The sequence below is a fragment of the Uranotaenia lowii genome, chromosome 2 (genome assembly GCF_029784155.1).
Source record: "Uranotaenia lowii strain MFRU-FL chromosome 2, ASM2978415v1, whole genome shotgun sequence".
NCBI lineage: Eukaryota > Metazoa > Arthropoda > Insecta > Diptera > Culicidae > Uranotaenia > Uranotaenia lowii.
Window position 1 is genome coordinate 52,787,291 of NC_073692.1, and position 17,360 is coordinate 52,804,650.

Genomic DNA, 17,360 nt, shown 5'->3' on the forward strand with positions numbered 1-17,360 from the left:
GCATCCAAATTCAAATGGAAGGCACTCACCGACTGTGGGGGAAGTGATCACTTCCCTATTGTGATTAACCTTGAACATCCCTCTCCAATAGCCGCTACACGTCCCCGCTGGCGTTATCAAGAAGCTAACTGGCCCGAATACCAAAATCATGTTGACCATCTCCTTTCCCTAAACCAAACCACATCTATCCAGAGATTCAATGAAATTCTATTAGAAGCAGGCTCCAAATTCATTCCCCGCACTAGCGGTATTCCCGGTAAAACTGCTGTCCCCTGGTGGGGACCTGAGGTTCGAGATGCTATTAAGCAACGAAGAAAAGCACTAAGAGCTCTTAGACGTTTACCTCAGAATCATCCTGATAAACCCACTGCACTAACTCTTTTCAAAAACGCCAGATCCCTTGCAAGATCTGCAGTACGAACCGCAAAAAATGACTGTTGGTTGAAATTCACTGAAGAAATTCATCCTAATACCCCTTCCAAAGTCCTATGGAGTAAAATTAAAATCCTGAATGGTGAACCTCGTAGAAATCAGTACCATCTTCTACTTAACCGACAGTTTACAAATGATCCCTCCCTCCTTGCCGAAGCCTTCAGTTCTCACTTTTCCAACACTAACCCTCCTCCCAACCAAAACCGCCCATCAACCAATTCCAACCCTTCTCCTAATCCTACCTCCCTCATACATAGCCCATACAATTCCGATTTTACTCCTCAAGAACTTTTCTCTGCCCTTCACAAAGTTCACGGTCTCTCCTCCGGAATTGACGATATAGGTTACCCATTCTTGAAAAACTTGTCTCTTATGGCCAAAACAGTTCTCTTAGATATATTCAATAATATATGGGACCAGGGGTTTATTCCTGACGGTTGGAAACGAGGCCTGGTTATTCCAATCCCCAAACCCCAGAAAGATCCTAACAGTATTGACAGCTACCGCCCTATAACGCTTCTCGACTGCACTGGCAAAACCATGGAAAGATTAGTCAACCATCGTCTGAACACTATTCTCGATGAAAAACACCTATTGGACGATCGACAGTTCGCTTTCCGGCCCGGTCGTTCTACAGATGACTACCTATGCCACCTTGAAGCCATTCTAGATGACGCCTTAAATCGAAGCCAACATATCGAACTACTGTCTTTGGATTTGTCAAAAGCGTTTGACCGTGTAGATCAAAATGCAATACTTTGCACCTTACGCGAATGGGGAATTGAAAATCGACTATTCCAATATATTCAAAGCTTTTTAACTAATCGCTCCATCCAAGTCCTCGTCAATGCCACCCTCTCCAGCCCAAAATCCGTGCTTACCGGAGTTCCGCAAGGATCCGTGATATCTCCCACATTATTTCTTATAGCAATAAACTCCATATTTAAAATAATCCCCGATAACATAAAAATTCTAGTTTACGCCGACGATATCCTATTGATATCAATCTCTCCTTTTGCCCGTCTCACACGTCAAAGATTACAAACTGCCATAGACAAGGTAGCTAGGTGGGCCCCAACCATGGGCTTCCAGTTCTCTCCCGACAAATCAAAACTCCTACATCTTGGCCCTAACAGGAAAAAGGTCAATAAATTACCCCCAATAACTATGAATGGTCAAACCATCCCACTAGTACGTTGCACCCGACTTTTGGGTGTTTGGATTGATGATAAGTTAAACTTTCTAACTCATCTCAACCAAGTCAGAAAAAATGCTAACAATAAGATCAATATGCTTCGTATCCTAAGTCAAACCCCAAGTCATGCCAATCGCGACTCCCTGTTTCGATTCCTACACGGCTGGATGCTTCCTTCAACCCTATACGGCTTGGGCTTTGTAAGTAGATGTGGTCCTCCCGTCTATCAAAAACTTGAACCCCTGTACAATCGATGCGTTCGTATCATTGGATCTGCCTTTGTCACCAGCCCAATAGTTTCAATCATGGCTGAAAGTGGACAGTACCCTTTCAAATATCTAGTCGCCAAATCCCTTACATCTAAATCCCTACGATGGCTTTCCTTTGGTGGCAGTGATGAAGTCCCTTTAATTTCCCGCACTAACTCCCTGCTCTCAGAAATAGCTAACACCTCCCTTCCAAATATCTGTCAAAGAAGAACGACTCCCTTCCGTTATTGGTCTGAAAAAGTACCCCACGTTGATTTATCCCTTTCTCTCAAAATTAAAGCTGGACAACACCCACTTACAGTTTTACCTTTTTACCACAGCCTAGTCCACAACAAATATTTATCAACATCACACATCTTCACCGATGGCTCTAAAACCGCTGACGGGCGAGTCGGATGTGGTATTACCGACCCTTTCGACCAGCGCAGCATCGCTCTACCATCGCAGTGCTCCGTCTTCAGTGCTGAAGCTTATGCTCTACTCAACGCCTTGCTAAACATTTCTAATCATTTCCCCCCCACTACTATTTTCACAGATTCCGCTAGCGTACTGAAAGCAGTTCAAGCCGGTAACATCAAGCATCCGTGGATATCCTCAATCTCTAACGAAGCCCTGAATAAGAACGCTACCCTTGTCTGGATACCTGGTCATGCAGGCATACCAGGCAATGAAGCTGCCGACCGACTCGCCTCGCTTGCCACAAGTCTCGACCCAATACCGACCCCCATACCGCAACAAGATGCATATCGCGACATCTGTAATCGACTGTCCCTCGCCTGGGAAGAAAACTGGGCAATAAACCGAACAGCCAAATTAAGGGAAGTCAAAAACACCACCCAAAAATGGGTTGACCGACCTAATCCTAGAGAAAGAACAGCACTTACCCGACTTCGTATCGGGCATACACGAATCACTCAGTCTTACCTTCTCGATAGAGAAGACCCCCCTAGTTGCCCCGCCTGCAATTGCCCCGTTACCATAAAACACATACTGGTTAACTGCCAAATCTACGACAATCAAAGATCCCTTTGCCAACTGGCAGACAATTTGCGCCAAATTTTATCCAATTGCCCAGAAGAAGAGAAAAAATTAATAACATTTCTAAAAAGTACCAAACTCCTATCCCAAATTTAAACTAGTTGTCCATTCATCCGGATTTGTCTACCGTCACTCGAATCTGTTTCCTTAATTAGCCGGACATGCGTGCCGTTGGGACAAACTGTTTCCCTAATATCCGGTTTTGAATGCCATCAGGATTCTCTGTTCCTCTATAAAGCCGGACCTATGTACCGTTGAACTATCAGTTTCCTGGAATATTTGGATTTGATCACCGTTGAAACAATTTGTTCCATATAGCCGGACCTGCGTGCCGTGACCAGAAACATTTCGACACTACAACTAGAATCTATAGGAATAGGGAAGAATGCCACAATGTGGTAAATTCCTGGCAAAAAAAAAAAAAAAAAAAAAAAAAAAAAAAAAGAGCGAAGCTTAGTCAGAATAGGACCACCGAATGATACAGTTCGGCAATATCACATTGGCGATCCGCCAGACGCGCTGCCCCTCTTAAAGAAAGAGTTTGTTTTGAATCGTGTACTGCAAGAGAGGGGTGGTGTCCGGACCAGTGGTGGATCCAGAAACAAGGATGACCGTTGCTCAAGGTACGGCGGGCCATAAAGTGTGGTGGCGTGAAAACTTTAGCGATGTTCAAACTAAGCTGGAGAGGTGCAAAGCACAATGCTCTGCGGGTCGCTAGCTTCTGCTGTACGTTAGGTGGTGCGAAATAAAGCACAAGGTGCAGACGGACGCTACGACAATCAACTTGACGAGGTGATATCCATGGTTGAGCAAAGCTAAATAAAGCGCAAGGTTGTGTATAACACTGCGACGCACAATGTGGTGCACAATATTGAGCGGTTCGAAGGAGAATTGAAAGGAAGGAGATCATTGTAGTGGTTATGATGAGAAAAAACACTAGTCCGAGTTTAGCTCCAGGCAGTGTATTGAAATTAGCAGTCGGGTTTGGCCCAGGCGCAATTGCTTGTAAAGGAAAGTCCTGAATCAGAGTTTAAGCTCACGGTCAGGTGAAATAAGAAAGAAATAAATTCCTGAATCAGAGTAAAAGCTCACGGTCAGGTTAAGAAAACTAAAAATGGAAATTGGCAAAATTCTGAACCAGAGTAAAGCTCCCGGTCAGATGGAAACAAAAGAAAATTGAAAAAATCCTGCATTTGGGTATAAGCTCATAATCAGGTTAAAGATAAAAAAAATTTAAAATGAAAAAAATATCTAAAATGTAAGCGAGACCAATCGAAATAATAAGAAGAATTGTGAAAGAATAAGAAAACAAGGTTTTAAAATAATGAGACAAAGAGAGTTGGTTTTGAAAAAGAAAACGGAATCTGGATTTCTTAGATAGCGATCTAGTCGAAAATAAATGCAAGATATCAAACTTATGGAAGAGAAATGATTTCAGAAGACAGTAAGAGGTGGTAAGAGAAAGTAGGCAAGAGTGAGGAAATAGAACACGAAAGAATGGATGACCTGAAAGAGAGTTGAAAAAAAACAAAACAGAAAAAAAAGAGTTGAAGTTAAAAATTTGAGAGAATATGAGAATTGAAATACAAGCAAGAAAGATAGACTTATAATACGGAAAAGTGAACAGACAGAAAATATGTTTTAAACCACGAGTAATCTGACAACAATACGTAAGATAAAGTTTTTTTTTTTTGTGGAAAGGAAGGATTGCATTGGATCCTTTTGAAAAAGAAAAGAGGTGAAAAGAAAGAGATAAAAATTGAAGATGAAGGAATTGAAGAGGTTCATGGAAAAGCATTAATAAAGAAATATGAATTGAAGTATGAGGAAAATAAGAGAAAGAGAACAGATACTGATGTGATATTAGGAATAGGGAAGGGCTTTCAAATGAAGCAATAGGTAAAGAAAGATTTGACTAAAACAAACATAGTAGTAATGTTGAGCAGTTTGATTTTTAGAATAATAATGATATTCTTAGATCTTTGTTTTCATAAGTCACTTCATGAAATCCATTTTTGATCAAAGGGAGGATGTGGCATCCTGAATAGAATGGGAAACTGGCATAATCAGATGAGTGCGCTAAGAGTATAACAGACTATAAATAGAGAGCATAGCCGAGAGCGAAGCTTAGTCAGAATAGGACCACCGAATGATACAGTTCGGCAATATCACAAAAATGTGAACAGAAACTAGGCATTATTGTCAAGCATACAAGAGGAAATAGAAATAAAATTACTTCAAATTAAAAGTCTTCATCGAATTACAACAGCAGTGTTCATCAAATCGAATCTAACGAATAAATTTACTCGAAAAAATCGTTTTCTAGCAACAAATTTCAAATATACATTTAATTTTTTTTATTTGATTTAGTAACAAATCTGAATAAACTCGGGTAAAATGCCGAAAGTTTTAAAAAATATGTGGCTATCCCGATCAGATTTAATTTTTCTCGAATTTTATATCAAGTAAATTAGGAATAAACGTATATCAAAGTATAAAGCTATCTACAGTGAAAAATACACGGATACTTCTAAAATGTTTTACTGAAACGATTAGTTTTTGATAATTTTGATGGTTTTTCACAATAACTTTTGGATATTTATAAATTATCCAACATCAGTTGAAAAATTTGAGAAGTTTGTTTTTGTAGTAGTTTGAAAAAATAAATATTCGGCCTGTTGTAGTATAAGCCTGGGGGAGGAAGACTGAAATTCGCTGCATCGTTTTCTGTATCGTTTTTTTACTGTTCGGCAAAAAACCAGCAATTGTTGAAAAGATTTGTAATCGTTCAAATTTTAACTTTAGATGATCAGTTTTGTGTAGCGAGTCATGTAACTCAGTTATTTAGGTGCTACATTTAAGTCTTCTGAGTTAATTGCTGAAGATTCAGAAGTAAACATCGAAATCGAATACACCAGCTAGATTATCCAATACCAGTCTGTCAACTTTGTCGTAAATATAAACTTTGAACTTTACAAAAATGTTGTTCGGTCCATGGGAACTACCCAAAATCTTAATCTGTTATTTAAGCTATTTTTAAGAACAACCATTGATCAAATAATTTTTATTTATCAGCTTCAAAAACTTCAACGAAATTTGAGCAACTTAATACACCTGAACATGCAAGAATTTGCCAAAGTGAAACAAAACCTAATTAAATAATTGTTAAATGAAAACAAGTGCTTTTCAGAATCAAATAAGTTTTATTGAAAATCTTTAAATAAGAAAGTAAAATTTTGAACCTTCGCACTGGTCGGTAGATTGATGAGAGAAATTTGACGTTTGAAAGATTTTTTTCTTTTTTTATTCAGTCTTCCTCCCCCAGGTATAAGCATTGCGTTGCCTGGCCTCTGTGGTAGTAAGCTGGGGGAGGAAGACTGAATAAAAAAAGAAAAAAATCTTTCAAACGTCAAATTTCTCTCATCAATCTACCGACCAGTGCGAAGGTTCAAAATTTTACTTTCTTATTTAAAGATTTTCAATAAAACTTATTTGATTCTGAAAAGCACTTGTTTTCATTTAACAATTATTTAATTAGGTTTTGTTTCACTTTGGCAAATTCTTGCATGTTCAGGTGTATTAAGTTGCTCAAATTTCGTTGAAGTTTTTGAAGCTGATAAATAAAAATTATTTGATCAATGGTTGTTCTTAAAAATAGCTTAAATAACAGATTAAGATTTTGGGTAGTTCCCATGGACCGAACAACATTTTTGTAAAGTTCAAAGTTTATATTTACGACAAAGTTGACAGACTGGTATTGGATAATCTAGCTGGTGTATTCGATTTCGATGTTTACTTCTGAATCTTCAGCAATTAACTCAGAAGACTTAAATGTAGCACCTAAATAACTGAGTTACATGACTCGCTACACAAAACTGATCATCTAAAGTTAAAATTTGAACGATTACAAATCTTTTCAACAATTGCTGGTTTTTTGCCGAACAGTAAAAAAACGATACAGAAAACGATGCAGCGAATTTCAGTCTTCCTCCCCCAGGTAGTAAGAGAAAAATGACAGACGGAGACGGGAATTTAGACCATTTGAAACACATCTAAAATATCTCTTAGGAGAGATAAGCTCTGTTCATTGCAGAGCGAAAGAGAATGTTTACCTAAAGTTATGGTTTTTCCTCACAGTATTCAATACTAGAATAATGTATGTACGTGTATTTCTTGTAGACAATTTTAGCATTATATACATTTTTCGGTTTCGACACTTTTTGTACAACACAAGTGTAGACAGACGGTCCAAACCAATCCACCGTGCTATACACATCGCCCAATAAACCGCTACTCGTACCGAATAAAGTTGTTTGATTAAGTGTAATCAAAAAGTGTTTTCGGTTTTCTACTCGCGTACGAAATAGTGTACCGGTCCCAAAACACGGCCTATTCGGCCTATTCGGCCTATTCGGCCGAATACCTAGCTCAACTATTCGGTGAGCCGAATATTCGGCTTAACGGTTTTTTGGCGGTATTCGGCGCCGAATATTCGGCCGACCTAATATTCGGTACATTTCTATTATTAAAAAAATTCATTATTTTTTCGAGTTTTTGTGATGGTTATGAGTAAGAAAATGATTTAAGATATCAATTTCCTCATTCATTATGCATTTTTGGAATTGTTATTATTTCTAGAGAAATTTGAATTTCGAAACACCCTTCTTCATGGACGAGTCCTTCGCACGAGCCTGTGTCTGAGTACTCTATTTTCAAGATTTTAAGTTTGGTAACAATTGATAGGAACAGGGGACGCCTTAAAAAAAGCAACCCCACAGATCAAGACCACCATAGAAAGGTCTTCGTTTTTTATGGACTGCATTCATTCAGTGGAAAGCGGTGATGAAGGTCAAATATTACAAACACTAAACATCAAAATCAAAACGAAGGAGTCAAGTAGTCCTCATTTTTACTACATATATGTACCTAGATAATTTTCAGGAATAATGATTTTCTGTTTGACTGTTTCTAGCAGAAACACATACACAGAGGTTAACTAACATCTGTGGACATGATGCCTCTACCGGTTTATTTATACTAGTTCCTCGCCAAATTAAATTGTTTGTTTTGTGTGATAATGAGTCCTTCCCAGCTTAACTTGAACCACACATTGTAAAGTAGAAAGATGAGTGTTATGTGTATGCTACCGGCAAAATCCCTGTAACAGCATAAGTAAAATAAGGAGTTTAATACCCATCCTCACAGTAGGACCAGTTGCCACAATTATTTACCCACCGAATGGTGATGACCGGTTGCGTATGAAGAGGGCGTATGGAGAGCGACATTTAAAATGGCACGTTTGAAGAGCCCCGGGTGCAGGAATCTGTGTGGAGGCTTTACGTTTTAATTAAAATCGTTATCCTAGTGGGGGTCTCATTCTCTCATTGGTGGGGCACGTTCAACGATCTCTAGCCAGGCAGCCAAAGGATGTTGTGTGGATGGATGGAAACTGATGTTGATTTTACAAGTGGGCGATATGGGGATGGAAAGACGGTTAAGTAAATCCATCATCAACTCAGGGTAGTTTTCCTCCATCCTTGACAGTGGTTTTGTATGGATTTTTCCTCTCAAAGGTAGTCGTTGCTCGATAGTATCCGTAACATTTGATTACAAATTCCATTATAAAATTATTGTAGCGTTAATGATTCCCTTCATTATGGTAGGTACTAATGAAATTAATACTTTCAGAGTTTAAAAATTAATCTGACTGTATTATAGCTTCAAACCTACTGCAGCTCTACAAATGAACCAACAGCAGCCAGCCGTATAAAATCTTTGTTTGTTTAATAAGTCGGCGATCGTAATCGTAAAAGCAAAACTTACCTCTTAAAGTTTTACGACTGCGGCGGAAATAAACAGCACCGTGCACTCGTCTGTCGCTGAAGTTCCGTTTTCGTTTTTATCTGGTTTTTTTTTCACTTTTAATACGACATTCACACTGCTTTTCAGTGACCGAGCTGCAGTTGGACAGTAAAACCGAAGATAAACACTGGAATCAACCAAGTAAGAGTGAAAAGAGCACCGTTTGTTTCTGTACTGCTTCGCAGCGCGGTCATCCGACTAAGGATTTGCGAAAATCAATATTCTCCACCACCGCCACCAGTGATACACATTATACCAAGCTTCGCGCTGTTTGGGAAATCAACAGAAAATCAGCATTAAAATCACGATTGTTTGTCTAGGAAACTTTTCCTTTTTTCAACGCACAACATCACTGTTGAAGACATTCATAAGAAACCATTCAAATCCTCTGAATACTGTATTCGAATTAACTTATAACTCGATTTTAACAGACATTTTTGGATTCAGACTGTTGATTTAAATTTCTCGACCTTCGACTTCTAGGTTTCGAATTCTGATTTCGAATATCAACTTTCTACTTTCGACTTTCAACCTTCGACTTAAAACTTTCGATTTTCAACTTTCAACTCTCTACTTTCGACTTTCGATTTTCGACTTTTGAATTTCGACTTTCGACTTTCGGCTATCGACTTTTGACTTTAGACTCTTTTTCCACTTTCGACATTCAACCTGCGATTTTTCTATTTTCGATTTTCGACTTTCGACTTTCGACTTCCGAATTTCGAATTCCGACAACCAAATATCGACTTTAGACTATCGACTATCGACTTTCGACTTTAGACTTTCGATTTTCTACTTTCCACCCTCAACCTTCCTCTTTCGACAATCGAATTACGACTTCTTACTTTCGACTTTCGATTGTCGACTATCGTGTTTAAAACTACGATTTTCGGCTTACGATTTTCGACTTTCGGCTTTCAATTTACGACTTTCGATTTTCTACTTTAAATCTATAACCTTCGACCTTCGACTTTTGACTATCGACTTTCTATTATTGACTTTCGATTTTCTATTTTGAACTTTCGACTTTCGACTTTTGACTATCGACTTTCGACTTTCAACTTTCGACTTTCGACTTTCAACTTTCGACTGTTGACTTTCGACATTCGACTTTCGACTATCGACTATCGTCTTTCGACTTTCGACTTTTGACTTTTGACTTTCGAATAAAGACTTGAGACTTAAGACTTTTTACTTTCGATTTCCGACTTTCAATTTTCGACTTTCGACTTTCAAATTTCGACTTTAAACTTTAAACTTTCGACTTTCGACTTTCGACTTTCATCTTTCCACTTTCGGCTTTTCGACTTTCGACTTTCGACTTTTGACTTTCGACTTTCGATTTTCGATTTTCGACTATCGACTTACAAATTTAGACTATCGACTATCGACTTTCGACTTTTGACTTTCGAATTAAGACTTAAGACTTTAGACTTTTGACTTTCGATTTTCAACTTTCAGCGTTCGACTTTCAACTTTCGACTTTCGTCTTTCGACTTTCGACGTTCCACTTAAGACTTTTAAGAGACGACTTTCCACTTTCAACTTTTGATTTTTTACTTTCGTCTTTTAACTTTCGACTTTCGAATTAAGACTTTCGACTTTCAACTTTCGACTTTCGACTTTCTACTTTCGACTTTCGACTTTCGAACTTCGACTTTCGACTTTCGACTTTCGACTTTCGACTTTCGACTTTTGACTTTCGAATTAAGACTTAAGACTTAAGCCTTTTGACTTTCGATTTTCGACTTTCAACGTTCGACTTTCAATTTTCGACTTTCGACTTTCGGCTTTCGACTTTCGACTTTCGACTTTCGACTTTCGTCTTTCGACTTTCGACTTTCGACTTTCGATTTTCGACTTTTGACTTTCGACTTTCGACTTTCGACTTTTGATTTTCGACTTTCAACTTTCGACTTTCGACTTTCTACTTTCGACTTTCAACTTTCAACTTTCGACATTAGACTTTCGACTTTCGACTTTCGACTTTTGACTTTCGACTTTCGACTTTCGACTTTCGACTTTCGACTTTTGACTTTCGACTTTCGACTTTCGACTTTTAACTTTCGACTTCCGACTTTCGACTTTCGACTTTCGACTTTCGACTTTCGACTTTCGACTTTCGACTTTCGACTTTCGACTTTCGACTTTCGACTTTCGACTTTCGACTTTCGACTTTCGACTTTCGACTTTCGACTTTCGACTTTCGACTTTCGACTTTCGACTTTCGACTTTCGACTTTCGACTTTCGACTTTCGACTTTCGACTTTCGACTTTCAACTTTCAACTTTCGACTTTTGAATTTCGACTATCGACGATCGACTTTCGACTTTCGACTTTCGACTTTCGACTTTCAAGTTTTAACTTTTGACTTTCGACTTTCCAGTTTCGTTATTCGACTTCCAACTTTTGACTTTTGTTTGACTTTCGACTTTCGACTTTTGACTTTCAACTTCGACTTTTGATTTTCGATTTTCAAATTTCGATATTCTAATTTCGACTTTTGACTTTCGACATTCGATTTTCGACTTTCGACTTTCAGCTTTCGACTTTCGACTTTCGACTTTCGACTTTCGACTTTCGACTTTCGACTTTTGACTTTCGACTTTCGACTTCCGACATTCGTTTTTCGACTTTCGACTTTAAAGCTCCAACTTTCGATTTTCAACTTTCATCTTTTGATTTTTGACTTTCGACTTTTGACTTCCGACTTTCGACTTTCGACTTTCGACTTTCGACTTTCGACTTTTGACTTTCGACTTTCGACTTTCGACTTTCGACTTTCGACTTTCGATTTCCGAATTTCGACTTTCGACTTTCAACTTTCAACTTTTAACTTTCGACTTTCAATTTGGGACCTTTGACCTTCGACTTTTGACTTTCGAATTTCAACTTTCGATTTTCGACTTTTAACTATCGACTTTCGACTTTCGACTATCAACTTTCGACTTGCGACTTTCAACTTTCGACTATCGACTTTAGACTTTCGACTTTTAACTTTCGACTTTCCTTTTCGACTTTCGACTTTCGACATTCGACTTTTGACTTTCGACTTTCGACTTTCATCTTTCGACTTTCGACTTTCGACTTTGATTTTCATCTTTCGACTTTCGAACTTGGATTTTCGGCTTTTCACTTTCGACTTTTGACTTTCGACTTCCGACTTTCGATTTTTGACTTTGGACCTTCGACATTCAATTATAGTCGTTCGACTTTCGACTATCGACTATTGACTTTCACCTTTCGACTTTTGATTTCGATTTTCGACTTGCGACTTTCAACTTTCAACTTTCGACTTTCGACTTTCGACTTTCGACTTTCGACTTTCGACTTTCGACTTTCGACTTTCGACTTTCGACTTTCGACTTTCAACCTTTGACTTTCGACTTTCTGCTTTTGACTTTCGACTTCGACTTTCGACTTTCGACTTTCGACTTTCGACTTTCGACTTTCGACTTTCGACTTTCGACTTTCGACTTTCGACTTCCGACTTTCGATTTTCGACTTTCGACTTTAGACTTTCGACTTTCGACTTTCGACTTTCGACTTTTAACTTCTGACCTTCGACCTTCGACTTTCGATATTCATCATTCGTTTGTCTACGTTCGATATTCGACATTCGTTTGTCAACTTCCGATTTTCAACTTTCGTTTTTCGACTTCCGAATTTCGACTTTAGAGCTTCATCATCTGAGTTTCAATTTACGATTTTCTTAGCTCGTCTTTCGTTTGTCGACATTCGACATTCGAGTTTCGAATTTGAACCTTTGTCAATCGGCTTCCGACTTTCAACTTTTGACATTCGACTTTGATTTTTGACTTTGATTTACAGATTTTTGGATTCGTACTGTCGTCTTCGAAGTTTATTTCCGACCCTTGTTTTCAACGTTACGTTCAGGCTTACGAGTATCGATTTCAAACATAGACTTTTGAGTATAGTTTTCCATTCTCGCAATTTTAGAAGAAAAAAAGGAAATTTGTTAGAGCACTTTTTTTACCGCTTCAAGATTCACTGTTTTTCCCCGGCACTTGTTTACCGAAGAATGTTTAGGACTTCTATTTGCATTTAATGTGCTTTTATTTGTCCCAAACTTGACGAACGCGGGAATGAAGTTTCAGCATTAAGTCTCCCCGACACTCTGTGAGAAAACCCTCCTTCCGTTCGTTCGTTTGTTTGCGTACGCAAATGTTTTCGCGAACTATAAATCTGGCGTGTTACGTAAAATTTATTATTCCTTCTCACATTTCCCGGAATGATGAGCACAAATCCAGCTGTCCTTGGTCGCGGCGCGGCGCTGCTGTTGACGAGCGAGCAAGGTATCTGTAAATGGAGAATGCGGAAAAACGACGACGATGAGTAATGGAAAAATGGCTGGTCAAAATATTGGCTTTCATCTTGGAATGAGTTGCAAAAATTATGGCTTTCTGCCGGTTGTCTGGGGCGAAGGAAAACTTTATTGTCGAAATTCTTCTGTTGATTGGATGGTGTGATTATTTTTCTCTGACAAAGAAGCTTTCCTTGTTCAAAATTTTCAATTTGTTATCACAAACCTGAACATGACTTTCCATAGGATTCACAAAGTCACATTTTATTGATCTCTTTTAATCCTTCACAAACGACACCTCCCCAAAAATTCTAATCTATGTTGTCGTTGTTGTTGTTATTGTTGACAAACGCTGTCTACCCCACTCGATCCAACCGTTATCATATTTTGGCCTGTCAAAAAAGGCGGCTGATTAAATTTGGGTCCCTGTCGCGTGCTCCGACATCATTCAGTCAACGGTACCGGCACCAGCAACAGCTGCGGGGTGCTTGTTGATGAAGATAATCTTGAGCGTACAAAACGGGTGCTAAATAGATTTAAACGGCAATTGAAACAATGATAGACCCATTAAGAGGTGAGATTTAGTAGATGCTACAACGGTTGATTCATGCACACCAACTTTATGGGTCGAATGCTATTTAAAGTTAGTTGGACACAGATGGAACTAGTCACAAGATGCGATCTCACTTTCCGATAGGGCGTATTTAAATATGAAGAAAATTTCATTTGTTTCAATTAGAAGCATTTAGAAAAAAAAATAACAATATTTCCTATTCTTTCCCCACTATCTTAGCACCACCAATGAATAAATATAAGTCATTTGAAATGGACGAGCTGAATCGAATCAAGTCATAAAAGTTGACAGCAGTCCAACAACGAAGAGCCAAGAAGAGGGTGGGCGTCAGTAGAATTAACTTTTGCACTCAGATTCAAGGGCTGATATTTCCATGTGACGGTGAATAAATTCATCTACTCACTGTTCGAGTGGGTTACTCGGAGGAATGTTCGCTATTGAGCGAAGTCCCATAAATTTCGTAACTTTAGTTAACCAAAAACAACGGTTGGAAGTTGATTTTTAATTAGAAATTATTAGTTGGAAGTCAAATCGTAATGGTAAAATCAAACAGAGGATATATCAAATTTAGTCCAACAATTGCAAAAACTTGAATTAAAAAATTAATTAAATTTTTGAGAACGATGAAAAAATAGCTCATTTTTGATATTCGACTTTCGAGTTTCGACTTTAAACTTTCGACTATCGACTATTGACTATTGACTATCGACTATTGAATTTCGACTTTTAACTTTATGCTTTTGACTATCAAATTTCGACTTTTGATTTTTGACTATCGACTTTTGACTTTCGACTTTTGACTTTTTATTTTTGACTTTCGACGTTCGACTTTCGATTTTCGACTTTCGACTTTCGACTTTCGAATTTCGACATTCGACTTTCGACTTTGAACTATGGACTTTGGACTTTCGCCTTTAACTTTCGACTTTCAACTTAAGATTTTCGACATTTGAATTTCGACTTTCGTCTTTCGACTATCGACTATCGACTATCGACTATCGACTATCGACTTTCGACATTCGACTTTCGACTTTCGACTTTCGACTTTCGACTTTCGACTTTCGACTTTCGACTTTCGACTTTCGACTTTCGACTTTCGACTTTCGACTTTCGACTTTCGACTTTCGACTTTCGACTTTCGACTTTCGACTTTCGACTTTCGACTTTCGACTTTCGACTTTCGACTTTCGACTTTCGACTTTCGTATTACGACTTACGACTTTCGACTTTCGACTTTCGACTTTCGACTTTCGACTTTCGACTTTCGACTTTCGACTTTTGACTTTCGACTTTCGACTTTCGACTTTCGACTTTCGACTTTCGACTTTCGACTTTCGACTTTCGACTTTCGACTTTCGACTTTCGACTTTCGACTTTCGACTTGCTACTTTCGACTTTAAACTTTCGACTTTCAACTTTCGACTTTCGATCAACAACATTCGACTTTCAACGTTCGACTTTCATTACCGACTTTCAACTTTTGACTTTCATTCTTTTATTTCCGACTTTTAAATTTCGACTTCGACATTCTACATTCGACTTTCAATTTTCAACTTTCAATTTTCGGTTTTGGACGATTGGCTTTCGACTGATGACATTCGACTGACGACATTCGACTTCCAACATTCGACTTTCAACAATCGCCTTTCAACATGCGGCTTTCAACATTCGAGTTTGAACTTAAAACTTTTGACTTTTGATATTTAACTTTCGACTTTAGATTTCCCACTGTCGACTTTCGTACTTTGACTTCTGAATATCGACTATCGACTATCGACTATCGACTATTGACGATCGGTAATCGACTATCGATTATCAACTATCGACTATTGACTTTCGACTATCGACTATCAACTATCGACTTTCGACTATCGACTATCGACTATTGACTATCGACTTTCGACTTTCGACTTTCGACTTACAACTTTCGACTTTCAACTGTCGACTGTCGACTTTTGACTTTCGACTTTCGACTTTCGACTTTCGACTTTCGACTTTCGACTTTCTACTTTTGACTTTCGACTATCGACCTTCGACTATCGACTTTCTACTATCGACTATAGAATTTCGAATTTTGAATTTCGCCTTTCGACTATCGATTTTCGACTTTCGACTTTCAACTATCGACTATCGATTTTCGACTTTCGACTTTCAACTATCGACTTTCGATATTTGACTTTCGACTTTCAACTTTTAACTTTCAACTATCGACTTTTGACTTTCGACTTTCGGCTTTCGACTTTCGACTTTCGGTTTTCGACTTTCGACTTACGACTTTCGACTTCCGGCTTTAAACTTTCGACTTTCAACTTTCAACTTTCGATATCCGACTTTCAACTTTGGACTTTCAACTTTCAACTTTCAACTTCCGATTTTCGACTTTTAACTTACGACTATCGACTTTCGATTTTCGACTTTCGACTTTCGACTTTCGACTCTCGACTTTCGACTTTCGACTTTCGAATTTCTACTTTCGACTTTCGACTTTCGACTTTTGACTTTTGACTTTTAACTGTCTGTCACTTTCGACTTTCGACTTTCGACTTTCGACTTTCGACTTTCGACTGTTGACTTTCGACTTTCGACTATAGACTTTCGACTTTCGGCTTTTAGCATTAGACTTTGACTTTTGAGTATCGAATTTTCACTTTGGACTTTCGATCTTTGACTTCGAGTCTTGACTGTCGACTTTCAACAAATGTCGCAGTATTGATTACTGTTACAATACTGTATTAATTCACAGTGTATATGTCTGCTTCCAAACGCGTCCAGAATCCAGAAATTCAAGGAAACTGTAGCCTCAAAAAGCGCAAACATAAAAATAACAATTCCAGAATCACAATCCATTTGTAAACCACTGTCAGACAACGTCTGTCGGATGATCTCTGTTACCTGTTGAACAAAAAAAATGCCATTTGTTTTTCTACAAGTCTGGAATTTCAATTATAACTATATAGCCAACCTCGGCCAGTGTCATAAATCGTTGGCTCGTGTAACACAATGGGGTTTGATCGTAACGGTAGCGATCAAGAGACACTCAAAGTCATAGCTAATATTTTCAATTTATCACACAGTTCTGTACGTTTTGCTACAGTTTGCAACCGCTGTGTATTTATCTGGTGTACGTACGTCTCTGGTCCACATTTTTCCTTATCAACCGACCATTTGCCGACCCTCAACTTGATGGATTTATTGTTGTCACTCTAATTATTTGCTCATTTGTATGACTGCTGCTGTTGGCATATTTTTCTTACTGTTGCTATTATTCTAGTTACTTGATTTGCTCGCAAACTATTCACTGGTAATGGTTTAAGCCGATATGGCAGTAATTCCGGTTCTGTGAATAACATTCTGCAACTAACGAGTTTGGTGTTAGTTTGGGATTCGATTTATCCACATTATGATGATTAGAGAAAAAAAAAAACTTCAATGCTCTGTTCCGAGTTTGAAACCTGCGGCTTTGACCAACCTATAAAAGTATCACTTTAAAATATGAAAAGGGAACTCTCTTTCGCTGCCAAGGTTTAAAAAGCAACCTTCGATAGAATTTATATGGCCATAAATGACGGTTGAGAATTTTTAAGTGGCTTACGGGAGAGTTGAGTTCTTTGAAAAACCTCTTGACCTAGTGTAAAAGTATATGATCCCTGCTTTGAGGAGAACTTT

General features: G+C 38.3%; 1 protein-coding gene across 6 annotated transcripts in view; it reads right to left on the reverse strand.

Moving 5' to 3' along the window:
- LOC129747279 (sodium bicarbonate cotransporter 3) overlaps nucleotides 1-17,360 on the reverse strand; it is a 164,712-nt gene that overhangs the window by 138,491 nt on the left and 8,861 nt on the right. The window contains exons 2-3 of one of the 6 annotated variants that reach the window (XM_055741408.1): nucleotides 13,039-13,116; nucleotides 8,758-8,891 (exon numbers count right to left, since the gene is read on the reverse strand). The exons of 1 other annotated variant lie outside the window; for it this stretch is intronic. The gene's annotated coding sequence lies outside the window, so the exon portion shown is untranslated. Of the gene's footprint in view, nucleotides 1-8,757; nucleotides 9,075-12,793; nucleotides 13,117-17,360 lie in introns of those variants that run through there. 4 more of the 6 variants (XM_055741407.1, XM_055741406.1, XM_055741403.1 and 1 more) reach the window with 4 other exon arrangements.